At 38.3% G+C, this 17983-nt stretch overlaps 1 protein-coding gene and 1 long non-coding RNA gene across 8 annotated transcripts in view; one reads left to right on the top strand and one right to left on the bottom strand.

Moving 5' to 3' along the window:
• Window positions 1-17983, bottom strand: part of gab1 (GRB2 associated binding protein 1) — a 107278-nt gene that overhangs the window by 24966 nt on the left and 64329 nt on the right. The window contains exon 1 of one of the 7 annotated variants that reach the window (XM_062980907.1): window positions 7506-7575. The exons of 5 other annotated variants lie outside the window; for them this stretch is intronic. The gene's annotated coding sequence lies outside the window, so the exon portion shown is untranslated. Of the gene's footprint in view, window positions 1-823; window positions 847-7505; window positions 7576-17983 lie in introns of those variants that run through there. One more of the 7 variants, XM_062980908.1, reaches the window with a different exon arrangement.
• Window positions 722-3943, top strand: LOC134299133 (uncharacterized). The gene is made up of 2 exons (XR_010006277.1): window positions 722-939; window positions 1405-3943. It is a non-coding gene; the product is annotated as an uncharacterized LOC134299133 (long non-coding RNA).

Genomic DNA, 17983 nt, shown 5'->3' with positions numbered 1-17983 from the left:
ATAATAATAATAATAATGGGACTGGTAATACAAACTGCTTCACTGCATTGTGAGCTTCCTTTCTGGAAGAATCCTTTCTTGGGAGGTGTTAGCTGGCTGTGATAGTTTATTTTGTGGCATTCCCAATTTTCCTGATTTCAGAGTGTTATAAAAATAATAAGTTACTATTATTAGTTATTATTATTGTATTGTTGAATGATTATCAATGTTCTAATAATTATTATTCCATTTGTGAATGATTATCACTGTAATAATAATAATAATAATAATAATAATAATAATAATAATAATTTACTCTTATTTTGAATTGTTAATACATTGTTGGATGATTATCAGTGTTATAATTGTTATTATTATGACAGCCTTGAATGTTTATTATAGTTGTAATAATAATAACTTGTTATGATTAGTTATTATTACATTCTTAAATGATGACCAGTTATTATTATATTAATAATAATTATTACTGACAGGGAAGGGAAAGGTGAGGGCGATAGGGCTTGAGAGGGAAAAAAGGGGGGTGCTGAGGCATTGGAGGGGGTTGTGATTTGTGGGTGACAACAACAACAACCACAATAACAACAGAAAAGGGGGGCTCAGCCTGGGCCAACTTGGGCCTTCCCTCGAGTTGTTTTGGGCGCCAACTTCCACCCTTCCTGGTCTGAGACTCTTTACTTTCCCCCCCTCCCCCGTCAGCCGTTTAACTGGGTGAGGGGGAAAAGGAAGGGGCCTGAGGCCGGGAAGGGCGGGGGTTGGCGCCCAAAACAACTCGAGGGGAGGCCCAGGCCTGCTCGAGGGCCATGCCCCCCTCTTCCCCCCTCACCTTGAAGTTTTCAAAGAACCGGGGAAGAAGTCCTTGAGGCGGGCCAGGGTGCAGACGGTGCTGCGGAGGGCCCAGTAGGAGGAAGGCCGAGGCCGAGGCCGGGAAGAGGAGAGAGGGTGAGGTGGGGGGGGTGTCCGCGGGGCCTTCCTGGCGCTGAGGGGAGGGGAGGGGGCGGGAGGAGGGGGCCTGCTCGGCGACCCTCCATGGGCCCTGAGGGGGGCGGAGATTGAGGGGGAGAGGGCAGAGAGGAATCCGCCTGCCTGCCTTCCTTCCTGCCTTCCTTCAGCCCAGGCCCAGCTCTGAGGCGAGGTGTTTGTGAGGCCTCCTGGGCTAAGGATGATGTGTGTGTGTGTGCGCGCACGCACGGGAAGGGAGGAGAGGGCAGTGTGCGCGCAGGCGCAGATCGCCTGTTGCGGTTTTTGGGCTTTTGTTGGCCCTGTGATTGTGTTTGCCATCTAATTGTGCTGTATCTTACTGGAGCCGTGGATGATGGGCTATGTTGCCAAATTTCAAGGTTGGGAGGCCTTTACTTTTGTTGTTTTGTGCATCGCCCTGATGCCATTACTTTTTTATATATATAGATTGTCCTCCCACACCTGTTATATGCCTGTGAAACACGGACTGCCTACAGACATCACACTCAACTCCTGGAAAGATTCTATCAGCGTTGCCCCCCAAAAATCCTGCAAATCTCTTGGGAAGGCAGGTGGACAAATGTCAGCGTGCTGGAAGAAGCAAAGACCACCAGCACTGAAGCGATGCTCCTACACCATCAACTCTGCAGGACTGGCCACGTTGTCCAAATGCCTGATCACTGTCTTCCAAAGCAGTTACTATACTCCTGACTCAAGAATGTGAAATGTAATGTTGGTGGGCAGGAAAAGAGATTTAAAAATGGGCTTAAAGCCAACCTTAAAAACTGTGGTATAGACCCAAAGAACTGGGAAGCCCTTGCCCTTAAGCACTCTAACCGGAGGTCAGCTGTGACCAGCAGTGCTGTGGAATTCAAAGAGGCACGAATGGAGGGAGAAACATGCCAAGAGGAAGGCGCATCAAGCCAACCCTGACCGGGACTGCTTTCCATCTGGAAACTGATGTCTTCACTGCGGAAGAACATGTGGGTCAAGAATAGGTCTCCACCGCCACCTACGCATCCACCGCCAAGACACAACACTTGAAGAGCCATCATCCTCGGGCTACGAGGGATCACCTAAGTAAGTAATATTTCATCTCCACTTTATCTTCACAACAGCCCTCTTAGGCAGCTCTTATGCAGCTCAAGGTGTGAGAGAGTGATGGGCCCAAAATTATTTTCATGGGCTGTGGGAAACTGAATGGGATTTCCAGTTTATAGTCACACACTGTAACCACATCACATTGGGTGTCCGTTTTGGCATGGGACTAATTCTTAATGGATTTCCTTTGGCATTGATGTTCAGTGGGTTGTTTGCAATCTTAAACTCCGGGTTTCATTCCCTAGCAAGAAATAACAAATTCTACTAGCTATTTTTTTCTACAGTTGTTGGCCAACTGCTGACTAGTAACACCTCTGTAGATAAAATGTGCTCCACATATCTAGATATTCACTGCAAAGAAAACATAAACTTCTGATGCCCACAAAGAGGTTTCTGAACACACTAAATAAACAGTAATAATTTCAAAAGGGAAATTAATAGCTTCGGATAAGCAGAATTACTCCATGTGTTCTCCCAATACAGCACAGTTAAGGAACCTGTTGGCCTCCAGATATGGTTGTACTCACACCTCCCATCACTTCCAGCCACTATGGGCATAGTCTGGGATAAGATCAGTGATAGTCCAACAACATCTGAATGACCAGGAACTCCCCATCCCAACATTAGAAGTTGCCAAATATTTTATATCATGGATAGGAAGCAGGTAAGGAAAACAAATTGCTGCAGACTAACATTTGGAACACAACTTGTGTTATGACTTGTGCAACAAGGTTATTTGGACACATAGGGTGCAAGTGTGAAAGTCTGCTGCACAATCTCACTTATTCATGGAATTGAAACCATGCCTACATTTCACTGTTAACACAAACCTCTTTCAATGCTGAGAATGAAATACAGGTCTTGTTGCAGTCAGTTTCATAAAATAATCATCTAAACAGAACTCGTTTATAGCCTTGGATGTCACAAAATACCAAGTATCTGAAATAGTGATTTTAGACTATTAACACCTGCTTCTATGCCTCCCACCCCATCTCTGCTCAGATGGGGGTTTTTTTCCAGATAGGGAAAATGGGAATGTTTATTTCAGTTGCATAAATGAGTCACTCTCACTGAAACTGGCACAGACTATCCTCAAAAACAAAAGCAATTCCATAAACTACACACAAATAAGGCAGACACAAAGGTTCTCTGGGTTGTAGCACAAAAGCACAATTTAGCAGCAGAATAAAGCTTGGAGCTAGACAAGAGAACTGACATCAGCACGCGTGCTAATCATAGTACAAAGGCCCTTCTATGTTTTGTCAAACTGAAAAGGGAGCCCACATAAATCACTCTTTGTTATCTGAAAATATCTGGGATTCTTGAAGCCTGTTCTATTTTTAACATTTTAGCATTGGCTGCCTGGCAGGGGCTGTGCATGGCCTGACTGAAAAGCACTGAAAAACACCATGTGTGTGTATATATGTGCCTTCAAATTGCCTGTTGACTTATGACAACGCCATGAAATTAAGTTTTTTCCTTAGGCAAGGAATCCTCACAGGTGGTTTTGTCAGTTTTTTCCTCTGAAATATAGCCTACAGTCTGGTATTTCTTGAAAGTATCCCATCCACGTACTATCTTTGCTTAGCTTCCAAGATCTGGTATATTAAACGTACTGAGACTGCAAAACAACAAAGGACTCTGGTTTGGCATCTGCTTCCCAAACCTAGAATCTCTGCTGTGCATTTGAGCCAAACTCATATAAAATGTATTCTTTCATTCACCCATGCTGAAGACTTATCAAATCTTCCAGATAGAGCAACTGATGTGGATGCCTACAAACACATACTAAAGGGAAATATCTGTTCTTCAGAAAACAACCCATCTTATAATGAACTTGAAGGGTTTTTTTATTTAAAAAAATCAAATGCATAAGAAAGCAAAACTGACAGATTTCTACTTCATGACTTTTCTGTTATTTTTTCAAAATGGAGAAATAAAAGTATCTCCTTTCTTACCATAATAAAAGCTGGTATTGTGAGGATGTTGCTCAATGAGCCCCAAAAACAAGGACTAGAATGCCAATCACAGCCAAGTCAATGGAACAAAAAGTCTATGCCTAATGTGGAAGGACTGCCAATGCAGCCGCAAACATTTTCAGTACAATCCTGTCCATGATTATGTAGAAATAAAACCTACTGTATTAAATGGGATTTACTCCCAGGGAAATGTGATAATAAGTGAACCTCTGTATGTACAGCAAGGCTCGCCCACATAATGTGGATTGTGATCACGGTGGGGGGAGGGTGTCACAACCCATTATTCTATTTAATGCTATTATCATTTAGCTAATTAATCATACAATTAGGGCTAGAATGCGGAGTTGTCAAACTGACCCAAGAGAATTCAAATTACCTTTTGTCAAGACGTGCTTGTTCAATAGCAGGTAAAGCTCTTAACTCCCTCTGCAAAACTTTTGTATCTTAAGCAGAAAATGTAGACAATATTAGGTGCACCTTTACTTACAGTTACCCACACCACAAAAAGGGCAGTCATGCTCCTTAAAATACTTGTTTTTCCAGGAAGCACCATCTTTTTGCACAGGGGAAAATAAGGAAAAAACAGTCTCAGTGGAAGTTTCCACTCCACCAGCGATCATCCTGATAATCTGTTCAGAATACACACATGGCCAAAATTTCCTGTTTTCAAAGTATTGTCACTATTTGCTAGTCTTGCGTTGGTCAGTTCTAACTTTAGCTTACTTACACAAACAAAGAAAGCACTGAAAACAGAACAGTGGCACTCAACTGCTTTGTGCTTTGCCATTAGAAATGGAACTTGTTTAACTGCGCTGGAGAAAAACAATAAAACAAAAACAACAGTCAAAAAGATTAGAAGTTTTTTTAAAAAAACTGCAAGCATTGTACTACTTTGTAAGATCTGCTTCTTCATTGTTACACAGTTTATAAGATTGCTCCTTAGTTATTACCCACTTAGAAATGCCGCATTTTAGTTTTAGCTGCAAATTAAGGGATTTTATCTGAAATGGTGCCTGCAAGATTACCAAATCATAAGGATACACATTGCATTTAGCTCTGTAATACCTTCAGTATTAGAAGAGACTTCTAGGATCATAGAATCACAGAATCATAGAGTTAGAAGAAACCTCATGGGGCATGGATGTTGCTGTCTATATTTGTTCTCAGATAAATAAGAACAAATTATTACAAATATATTAAATCCTGAAAACTGTGTTGACTTCTAGATCAGTGGTTCCCAACTTTTGGGCCTCCAGTTGTTTTGGACTTCAGCTCTCAGAAATCCCAGCCAAGTTACCAGCTGTTAGGAACTGTGGGAGCTGAAGTCCAAAACACCAGGAGGCCCAAAGGTTGGGAACCACTGTTCTAGATCCATTATACTACAGCCACATGAGCCACATCTACACTGTAGAATAAATGCACCTCTCTCTAACTGCCATAGCTAAATGGATGCCATAATTTGGTGAGACACCAGCACTCTTGGGCAGAGAAGGCTAAAGACCTTGTAAAACTACAACTCCCTTGATTTCATAGTATTGAGCTGTGGCAATTACAGTGGTGCATGAATACTAAAGTGTAGATGCATCCATGGTCATGCAAAATACATCCTTTCTGCAAGTTATCAGATCCAATATCCACAGCAGATTGAAGTACAGAATCCCTATAGCAGGTATTTGTCCTCTCTGAGCTACAGGAGGGAGAGACACAGCTAGAATAGTTTTCACCATTCTTCACACTGACTCTAATCACACAGGTAAACTAGAACACACAACCAGAGCTTAAAATTGCAATCTAGAGATCAGCTCTTTCTGCCTATTGACTAGCTTGGGCTGGATCTACACTGCCCTATATCCCAGGATCTGATCCCTGATTATCTGTTTTGAACTGGATTATATTAGTCTACACTGCCAGATAATCTGGGATAAGACGATAATCAGGGATCAGATCCTGGGATACAGGGCAATGTAGATCCAGCCTCAGATGTAATAAGAAGGTGCAATTTCCTATAAAGTCTTAACATGCTCTATCAACCGTTCCGTCTCATGCATGCACATGAGTGTGATGTTCTGAATCTGCATAGTCAACCACAGAATACAGATTTAAGCCTTTTTTCTTGCATCTGTCCTATATTAGTTTTTAAAAGATGATTTGCCCATACTCTCCTTTTCTTGCTCATCTGAAAGCTGATTTGACATCATGCTTCTCCCACCATCAACTCACCACCTCTACTGTTCATTTGGCAGGCTTCATCAAACTTCAGTTTAGAAGCCAGAAGATATTCATCTTGTCTAACGGCTCTCTTTTTTCTTTTTTAGTGAAGCCATGTTTTCCCAGTCCTCATTCAAATGCTTCCATTCATGAATAGCTCTTGAGTAGAATGGCTCCACAAAGCCTTATCCCCAGTGATGTTAAACTTTTATCTAACCGACAACTATCTGAACACATTCTTTTAAGTTCAACGTTCTGCTTGTCTCTCAATAAAATATGCACATTTTAACATAATCTGCATTCTTTGGGACACTAGTAATCAAGTCTGCCTTTTGGCACATGACACCAAATTATCACTCTTATTTACACAAAGTTATACATACACAAAAAAGTCTAGTTTGCAACTGTATTCTGTTTCACAAGATCTCTTAAAAATGTGAATTTTGCAAAAGTTCCATTTTGGTTTCCACACTTTGGGGAATTTTTAATATGCATGTTTGAGTACATTTCTTTTTTTCTGAACAAAACCTGTCTTTATGTTTCTGCTCAGAACTAAGCCGATTACAGTGGGACTTACTACCAGGTAAAATACCTCAGACTGTATTTAATAATAGTACTTATGTTAATCAACAATGCTATTTTTATTGATTATATAAATAATTAAATAAATATATACCAGGGCCTATTTCTAAAATGTTGTACAGCCTCTAGAAACTTTAGACTCTTTATACAATGATGATGACAATGAACTACATATTAAATGTATGCTTTCATGACTACATTACTGGTTACCCTAAAGAAAAACCAATGGAAAAGTCTGCTTTCAGTTATGTAATAGTGGTAGATGCAGTCCCGCTTTCACAAAAGTCCACCATTCAAATTACATTTAAAATATTTATGAAGATAAATACTATCAGCCATACAGGTTGAAAAACATTAAAACTACTGCAATTTTTGAAATAGCAATGTTCCCAGTTGAATAATAATAATAATAATAATGTTCCAAGACTGTTCGGTGCCACATAAAGTGATTGCTTAACATCTGAGTAATAGGTATTAGAAAAAGATTCAGTTCACATCATTAAACTAAATAGTATTGTTTACTAAGAAAAGAAACATCACTCTTCTAAAACGAATTAGAAGGTATTCTCGTTAATTAAAACCACTTCAATAAATGGTCTTAATTTCCATTACAACAGATTAAAGACATAAAATTTTATAAATTTGTATGCAGAATTTGAAAAAGAGTAATAATGGTACCTCATTTTTGTTTTCAGCACAGCCACAAATTCCTGAACTTTTCAGTAGTTGTGTCTACCCCAAAATAAGCACAGTGTTAGTCTTCCTGTCAGCTTTGCATCTCGCTATACACCACCCTATTCTAATAACCTTTGACCAACAGGAAGCAGACACAATAGACTGAAAATAACAGCAATTGTATGAATTCAAAATGATTTAATGTAAAGGAGAGACGTATATATTACAGTGTTGAACAAAATCACTTCAAATTGTATCCACACGCTCATTCTACATTCACACTGTACAAAATAAAACCATAAGAACACATGTGTAATTACAAGAAATATATGAATAAATGTATTATGGCAAACTATACTCACAAAGGCTCAGTCAATCTTAAATCTATTAGTCATTAAGATGACACAGAATTCTTTGTGTTCCTGCTACAACAAATTGCCATAGCTACTGTTTTGGAAATCATTTCATGTAGTACCTTGTTTTACCAAATCGAACATCATCCTCTTCTTTTGTGAACTTCTGTCTTTCTATGAATCTTCTACAATAATTACTGCTTTTTAATACTGCACAGTTCATGAACTGTGTTGTAAACACCCTTTCAGAAAGATTTCTTTGCAGTTACTGACAATTATTGAAATAAACAAATGGATTGGATGGATGTGGTCCAGTACAACCCATTCTGAACAGATATCTAGTGAATTAAAAGAAAACTAGGGAAAAGATGGAAACTAGTTACCAATTTGAATTCCTGTGATAAAAACATCACAAGCAGAATAAGCAAACACACACACACGTATACACACAACAGTACCTGGAAAAGGATATAGGTGTCTCATTAAATTGCAAAATGACATGAGCCAGTGGTATGAATATAGCTGCTAAAAAGCTAAATGCAGCCTGAGGTTGTGTTAACAAAAGCATAGACCACAGAAAATTTCACTGTATTCTGTGCTTGTCTCACCACATCTAGAGGATGGCGTTCGTTTTGGATACTATGTTTTTAAGAAAAGAACACTGACAGAGTAGAGCACTGCTTCTTAAACTGTGGGTCCCAATCCCTTAGCTCAATGTTGGGGTCCCAAAAAAAACCTGGGCATCAGTATAAGGTTTCTGAATGCGATCTATACATTTGCAGATGGAAAGGGGTCAGAAATGGAAAAAAGTTTAAGAAGCTTTGGACAGAAAGGGGTAACAGGTTGATGAGAACAAGTGAAAAATACAGTTCTGTGGGGAATGAAAAAGTTGCTTGTGTGTAGTAGAGTTTTACAGATCTCAAACCAAGCCTGAACTCCGCCTGGAAGCCAAGATGACTAAATTGAGGCTATCATATTTTGAGCATATCATGAGATGACGTGACTTACTAGAAGAGATGATTGTGCTCAGCAAGGTAGAAGGCAGTAGGAAAAGAAAAAGATCTTATTACCTATTGATAGATTCAATCAAGAAAACCATGGCCCTGAGTCTACAAGTCCTGATAAAAGGTTGATTTGGAAATCTGTCATTCATAGGATTGTTGTAAGTCAAAGTTAACTTGACAGCAGTTAACAACAACAAGAGAAATAAAAATGTGAGTGTGTGTGGAGGGGAATAGAGAAAATGTCTGAGATTTTTTTTTCTGAAGCCTTTCAAAAATTGCCTTAAAGGTGGTGAATATACCAACATTTATTTCTACAATCTGTCATGTAAGGCTATTTACAGTATCAGGGTATTCCAATTTCTCTCTTGGTTGCCTTTTGTCAGTTGTTTTTATAGCAATGATTGCTTTATGTTTTCATATAATTATGAAGAACAGAAAGGAGACAAAATAATATTCTTCAATTTACTACCGTTGACAGTTCCTTCTATTCTTAATGTCTTGATATCTTCTCCTAAACTGACAAAACCAAAGAAAGTACTTACACTTCAGCTGATCTATACTGATCCATTTGTAACAAAAACAATTTAATATTTTAGCAAAAAAAATTTTTGTGTCAGGAGTGACTTGAGAAACTGCAAGTCGCTTCTGGTGTGAGAGAATTGGCTGTCTGTAAGGACATTGTCCAGAGGACGCCTGCATGGAAAGCTGGAGCTGACAAATGGGAGCTCACCCCACTCCCCAGATTAGAACCACCGGCCTTTTGGTCAACAGTCCTGCTGCCACAAAGATTTAATCCATTACACCATCAGGGGCTCTAAATGAATGCAATTTCAATAAGCTGTACCAAACAGGATAATTTTACACCAAAGAAAATGTACATCATACATTTTATGTTCTAAAATTACAAAGTGACTTTCAGTTTACAAAAGATAACATGTTTCTTACAATTTTTCACATTATTCAAAAAGTACATATGGCTTTCAAATTTTTGGATCTTGAACATTTCAAGATTAGATAAGAAATGATTAAAGGGAGCTGTGATAGCTATAATCAATGTCTGAAATACTGTGGAGTTTATTTGTTTATTGTTGCTCCAAAAGACAAGACCAGAACCAGTGGGCGGCAAATGTAGTGAGGCATATCCAAGTTCTCTTCCAACTTTATGATTCTCAGTAAAAGCACATAAAGAATTTGCAGAATTGTACAATGATTTTATTTTGTGGATCTACTCTTTATCCAATTTCCTGAGCTCTGTGTCTTTTCTTTCAATATACCTTTCATTTTTCTACTCTTTGTGTCTTTTCTTCCAGTAAACATTTCATTTATTTGTGCTCTAAGAACATCTAGTTCTGTGAGCTAAATTACACTAGATACATTCAGGACACAGTTTTCACTTCCCTCATCCTGAGTTTGGGAGCTTCTGCTGTAACACCAAGGAATAACAGAAAAAGGATATCCTGTTTAAATCTCTCCCTACAACCAGGCCTTTACAGATACCAAGGACGTCAGCACTTCAGAAACCTCTTTCCATAACAGATATTGAGTAGTAACTGATTAATCTTAAGATGTAAGCAAGGTTTCCACTTTAATGGGAGCCTGTAAAACAGAGTTTAAAATGAGCAGTGTACTGTCAAAATTTGGGAAGGGAGATCAGGAAATAATGGTTATAAAATAAAAAAGACAGAAGAGCATATTCTTAAAGTTGTTTCTGTAAAGGTGCCTCCATGATGTTTGCGGGGTTACCTCTCAGTATTTATTAGAAGGAGGCTTCTCTGCATCCCACAAGTAGGAGCAATACATTGCAAGAGACTGGAAAAAGGACCTTCTCTGGCCTGGCACCCTAACTATGGAAAACTTTCTAGAAAGGCCCAATTCGGACTAACACTCGCATCATTCTGGTGCCAATTTATTTTTTCCATATGTGTGATTGCTGATATAATTTTAAATTTCTAATTTAAAGTGATAAAATATGTAATATGTATATTTTAATATTTTGAAAGTATTTATTTTTCTAAATTATTTTTATTGAATGCATCTCTGTGATTCTAAGATATAAATATTTTAACAAACCAATAAGATGGGGCCACATCACAGTCATGACCCCCTCTCAGCCCCACATTGCAGAATCCACATATGGAACTTGGATGAGGGGAAATATAAGTGAATATATTTCATTGTGGCAGCTGGTGGCTCCCACATCAGTCAGACAGTCAGACAGAGAATCTGCTCTGAGTTTTATTCTGAACAATGCAGGATGCTGAACAGGAACCCCAAAACCAGTTCAGTATCTTGGATAGCTCTTCTAACGTTTGCAATAAAACCAAGAGTGATTTCACTGCAGTTAATACTTATTTTATGAAGGGGACAAAATTATTTTAATCAAGCTAACCATGTTATTTTTTCTGGAATGAGCGAAGTAAGAATCCCTGGCTACATCCAAATACAACAAAAACATCAATCAACTGAGTACTCAGAGGCCTGTCTTCGATTTTTTCTATATCCAAACACAACCTCAGCTCGGTGTTCTTTCTCACAATGGAGCGGACTTTTATGAAGATTGTTTTTTCCTGACTATGTACATGAGCTAATAAGTATATCAACAGAAGGACTACAACGATTGGAAGCTAACAAAGCAACAAAAAAGCACTTGAATTGAGAAGCTCATCAACAGGGTTACACAAAACAAGAAAGCATTGTAAAAGTTATGTGAAATCTAAATGAAATAGTCACAGTTGTGAAATACTGCTTGTTTTGAACCATTTGCTACTATTTTTACTATCATGTCATACAGCCTGAATGTGCCCTCACCAAGTTCAAATATCCTTGACAAGGACCAATTTTAACATCCTGACACTGATCCCTTTCTCAGAACTTCCATTATGTCTTGTTCTGCATTAAAAACCTTTTCACTGTTGCCTCTTAGTCTTCTGAAACGTCACTCAACCAATTTCGGTTCTTCAACACGTTAGGCAGAAATGTATAAAAACATAGGGTTTTTTTTGTGTGTGTTATTTCGGGCTATAATTCCTGTAAGCAAAAAAGGAATTTTTGCATGTTTGACCATGGACATCTTTTGTTCTGTGACCTAGATCCTATTGTCTGCTGAAAATAAAGAAACCCATTGAATCAATGAGCTGTACATCAGTTTCAACTCATCTTTTAATAAGTGATCTAGTGGGTCACTACTTTAGTTAGGACTGCCAATGAAATATAAGATGTTTGCTTTATATTTACTGTAGAAACAGCTCCCAATGTCATAATTTTATCTAACTTTTATTGCTCTGGGATTACTCAGAGATACAATGCTTTGGAACAATATCAAGTGTCCGCATGGCTTGTCTAAGGGGCTTCGCATGACAAACCCATATTCATAAACATAACACAGTGGCAAAGCTTGGATTTGGATTCTTTGCACTCTGGTATATTAATTGTTATTTCAACTCATCACACAGATTATCTCATCAGTGTTGGGCTCATGCAACTAAATTGCATGGCTCTCTGGATCCTGATCATTATCTCTTTCACTGTCCAGAGGAGTACAGAATTCAGTCAGTCAAGAATATTTCTCAATCAAAGACACCTGCACAGATCAAGAAAGTTTAAAATGTGTGTTACATAAACACATGGCACAAACAACTAGAGCTCTATAATTCAAGCCATTTTCACGAGTAACTCTTACATTCATATTTTCCCCTCTGGTTTTATTAATCCAATGAAAAGGAAATACCTTCATTCACTTTTCAACTCATAATAGCATAGATGAATTTTAAATTTTGTTCTGAAAAGTCTGCAACACTGCAAAAAGTTTCCATCAACATTTCTTATGATGAAAGGGGCATGCTCTGTTCTGTATGTAGAACTATGAAGTACAAAACAGTTCCTTACACATGTTATGTGTCACTAAACAAACTTCAAACTTCCCATCTCATCTTCTTCTTCTTCAATCACACAATCATTTCCGACTCTTCGTGACCTCATGGACCAGTCCACGCCAGAGCTCCCTGTCGGCCGTCGCTGCCCCCAGTTCCTTCAAGCCAATCACTTCAAGAATACCATCCATCCATCTTGCCCTTGGTCGGCCTCTCTTCCTTTTTCCTTTAATTTTCCCAGCATCATGATCTTTTCCAAGCTTTCCTGTCTTCTCATGATGTGGCCAAAACATCTCATAGAAAGGTTAAAATTGTATATTCTTGATATTGTTCCAAAACATAAGAAAAACATACTAGTTGTTCCTGAGGGATTCCTAACGAGGTCTCCTCTTTATTTTTCTTTGAACAACTGGTGAAAACAACATTGTGCTGCCAAGCTGTTAACAGTTAATACGTTTCTCTGGTTTTATTATTGGTTTTACTGCAGTGACAATTGTGATTTACTTCCTAGCCAAATAAAGACCTCATCTAGGCCTAAAACAGCCTGTTAAGTTAAAAATCTAGGTTTACTGAAGTGTGGGAAAGTGTTTTGAGTGAAACTAAATAGTTATTTTAATTTTAAAAAGATACATTCTCTCTTTCCATCTCTAGATCTAATAAGTATGTCAGAACTCTTGAGAAGGACACTGGCTACACAAGAACTAGGTTTTTAAAAATGCCTTTTCTATTAATATATGGAAAGTTAGGATAACATATAAAGTCCTACTCTGGGATCTCATTGCACTGTGGAGGTGACCCTGGGCTCTTGAAGACTGTGCCAGTAAAGAAAAATTCTGGCAGCTTCTACTAAGTTTATAAGGTTTCAAATACATCCCCAAAGTGTCTGCCATTCTAACCAAGTACGGACAGACTCATCATAAAAAAAGTTTGCTACCAGAGGACAAACTGGCTCCAGCCACAATGAACACAAAAGTATGAAACACTTTGTATCCGTTGATAGGCCACCACAACATTGAACCTCTGGGCCTTTGAGGTACTGAATATATAGAAGTTCATGTTTGTTTGTTTGTTTTGTATATGTTCACATTTGTGCATTGTTATTGCTTTGTACCTTCAAGACTATTCCAACTTATATTGACCCTATCATCGTGTTTTCTTGGCAAGATTTGTTCAGAGAGGATATGCCCTTGCCTTCCTCTGAGACTGTTTTCACATGTAACGATCTGAAATATCTAAGAATTCTTTACAAAATGAACACTGTGCTGCACAGATTTCAACTGAAAACTATGACATATGTTTAGTTTCAACATATTCCCTCATTCCAAACATTTGCCAATAATGCATATCCCTTAGTCTTAAAGCTGCTCGTAACACTGGGATGATGGCCTAAATTCCGCTTTTATGAATTTTGGCAAGAAAACTTCTGTGCTTTCTTCACACTCCTTGTGTTGCCTGCTCTTCTGAAAGAATATACCGATGCTGCCAACCTCAGCAAACTATTCTTTCTCAGCTAATCACAGAGGCGTGGCATCTTTCTCACACCAAAATCACAATGTTTCAGGTTTGGCTGGCCTAAGAAGAGCAGAGATATTTCAGATAGCAATGCGCACACATTTTTGAATTTAAATGCTGGATTCCAAGCTACATTCCTGAGCTCTCTATAGCTACAGAAAACCGCTCAGAGGTTAAAATAGATTCTTTGCAGTCCATCCTGGTGAGACAAGTCCTCACTTGCTGCCAACTGCACTACCTCTCAATAGCATCGCTGGCTTGTATGAATTTGTCAGTTGTGCTCTCTCCATTAGCATTCTAATGAAGCTTTCCTCATTAGGCGCTGATGCCTTTTGCTTTAAATTGTAGAATTACTCATAATTATTCAAAAACAAGCTGTTGTCATTAGCATTAGGATCACAGGCCCATGAAATGATAGCTCAATATCCTGACAGCTTTCCAAGTAAGCTGTTATCTGTAGCACTGGCCATTTGCTCTGTTCTAATGTTCCAGTTCTGCTTTACATTGCTTTCTAGCATATTTGCTCATGCTCATCTCTTCCCTACTCTTTGAACACCTCACCATTTAATTCTTCTTTGATTACCCTATTCTTCTGATGAGGTAATGTAAAATAAACCAGCCATGCACAGGGATGCATGATTGAAGTCCCTTCTTTCCAGAGCTTGGAAAAGTTACTTTTATTTACTACAAATGCCAGAGGCCCAACTCACTGGGAATAAAGTAGAAGTAGAAGATAGGTAAACTTCACGTACCTTGCTAATCTCTACTACTTGAAAATTATCCCCCTATCTTTTAAAAATTTATTTGACATGAAATTTAAAAAATCTTTTAAAAAAAGAAAATAGGAGAAATCTACAATTACGTTTCAGTTGCATTCAAAACAAAGCAATCACAACAAACAGGCTTCACATTCCTCGAGTTTTAACCATCTGACTTACAAACGACTCATAGTTAAGAGACAACAGGTGAGACAACAGGAAGTGAGAGAAATCGACCTCCAGGAAGGGAAATTAATGCCGGGAAAAATTATCATCAGGAAAAGGTGTCTCCACTGAAGCTTTCTCACCAATCCTTATTTCCACAACAAGCCAATTTTTAATTTTTTTTCCAAATTTGAAAGTGAGGGGAAATCTTTTGAACAGGGGCATAGAAGGAAAACAAACACCATGAGGTTTTAACCCTTCCCCGTGCTATTCAAAGTATGCATATCTATGCCTGTCTATATGTATGCCTGTAGTTACCCTTAAAATGTACTTGTTCCAACTTAAAAACAAATTCAACTTAAGAACAAACCAAAAAAAACCTATCTTCTTTGTAACCTGAGATCTGTCTGTACATTGCTGCACAGCAAATATTTCCAGACTGCATAAACTGAACAGGAGAAGGCATCTTCCTGCATAGATTAATCTTTATTTATGGTGTCAGGAAAAAAAATGACAGCAAGGAGGAGCAGGGTGGGAGGAACAAAGACAAGACAACACAAGAACAAAGATGAACTCTTTCACCTCTGTAGACTACAATCCCATAGGCTAGGTCTTGGAGTTCATGTTCAATTCCTGTGTATCTATGCTGTATCTCCAGACAAACAGCAACTATGAACCATGTTTGTCTTCCATGGTAATGCCCTAACCCAGGTTCTTAGATACAGTATGATGCCCATTTCTGCTTGGGATATGTTCCACAACCACCACTGTAGTAACTGAAACTGCAGCTAATTTGCAGACCCAATATGTTGACTATATTTGATACAGAAGCAAATCCTAGAAAAGCACTGGAGAACCTAGAGAGGTCCACAATCACATTGTGGAAAGAATTTCACTTTCTCTTTTTTTCAGAATTAGTGAAACCATAGCTATTAAGTCCATAAATAAAGGGGTTGTACTTTCATGAAACTTTCATTGGTGTTCTGTAAACTCCAACCAAGTTGGCTTACTCCTCTGAATGATTTCCTTTACACAGGGTATAATTCTTCTGCTATAGATTTAATCTACATGCTCCACAACAGTACCAGAGTTGTACACAAATGGAGTAAGATACATTTCAGGGCAAAGGCAAGCACAGTAGCTGCAGCATGAATAGAGCCCAATTTCTGCCCCATTTTTCCAACAGGCTCCATGGATACAATGTAACAGAACTGAAAGTGAAATGATGCCACTCTCAGCTTTGCCCAAAAACTGACTTATTATTTTAAAACTTTGGGGATGGCAGGATATTGGGCAGGCACTAAATCTATCTCAACTATGTTTCTGTGATGGCTCAGGCAGTTTAGGGTGGAATGGATACTGGTTGATGTTTCATCTACAATTCTTTTGTTTTAGGCGAGGTGGCCACTAAAAGAGGTTTTTTAATCCCTGGTCTCAGATTACAAGTGGTGGTGATGTTTAAATGTTTTAAGACTAATTTATGTTTCTGTTACCCTAATTCACATTTTGAGGTAAAACTGCATCACACTTTTGTTTAAACATATCTTACCATGGCTCTGCACCTCAGGATTACTGTTTTTCCTGTGTAAAATTGAGAAAACAGACTACCCTTTAAATGTTCAATTGTTGCTGTGAGACTTATAACTGTGCTTTGATGTGGTTAGGCACACCTTACTTGAATGAGACATATATAGTTTTTTGCTTTTGCTTATATCATAACTGGCTCAACTCGGTGTATCAAGGTGTGTTGGCCGTGGCCGGTCATATTGTGAAATATGGCTTTGTGACAGGGGGATTTGTAGGTATCTAGAATACAAATATATGTCTCAGTTTCACAAATTGCAGTAAATAGGCCTTTTAGTAATTAGCAATCTTACACATCAAACAGAAACATACTGTGTGAAGGATGATGAACATGAAGCATCTTCTTTTTGCTGCTAAGTTTCTTCAAACACCCTGTTCATTATAATGAAACTCACAAAAATCATCTTCAGTAAAGCAAATGAATGTAATCTTAGTGTTGCCTCCTCATTGCAGAGCACTTTAAAAAATTCTAATCTCAGTTTCATTATCTATGAGATGAGGTAATTGTTGTGCCTATGTGTAAGGTTTCATAGCGCAGCCTGAACGGCAACCCATGACAGAAGACTCCCAGCACTGTGCTAATCAGCTTATCCACCAAACACTGCTCTGTAGCATCTAAGTGCAAGAAGAATGGAGGTAATTGATTACATGCCATTACTAAACTAGCCCAGTTCACAAATTCCCCTAAGCTCCAACAGAAAAATATGGCTAGATATTGGATGAAAGGTATACCATCATTATATTAATTTAAGGTTATAATATTTACATGTCTCTCTCCATCATTTAGTATCCAAATTAACTTATTAGATATTCATGTATAAGTCGACCTCCTGTATAAGTCAGGGGCAGGTTTTGGGGCCAAAATTATTGATATTTTTTTATGACTCGTGGTTAAATTGAGAGTCATTCCACGGAGAGAGAAAACATTAATGCTGCCACAGGAGGTCATACTGACTCATGGATAAATTAATCCAGGCTCTTTGGATTAATTGTTTTAACTAACATTTCTAGACTTATACATAAGGTGATATATAACTTATGTAATAGAATTTATTACAGTGATTTTCAAATAAGGGAACACTCAATTATGGAATGTCAATGTACAGAATTCTCCAGTGAACATAAAATCACTGGATTATTTCAGGTACCTATATATCCTGATATTTTGAACCCTAGTACAGTATATATAACTGCCTTCATGCCAACTAAACTCTCATCAGAGGTGATGGGCAATTT

This window comes from Anolis carolinensis, chromosome 5, assembly GCF_035594765.1.
Source record: "Anolis carolinensis isolate JA03-04 chromosome 5, rAnoCar3.1.pri, whole genome shotgun sequence".
Classification (NCBI taxonomy): domain Eukaryota; kingdom Metazoa; phylum Chordata; class Lepidosauria; order Squamata; family Dactyloidae; genus Anolis; species Anolis carolinensis.
The sequence above is the reverse complement of the archived record's forward strand: the minus strand, read 5'-3'. Positions and strand labels throughout refer to the sequence as shown.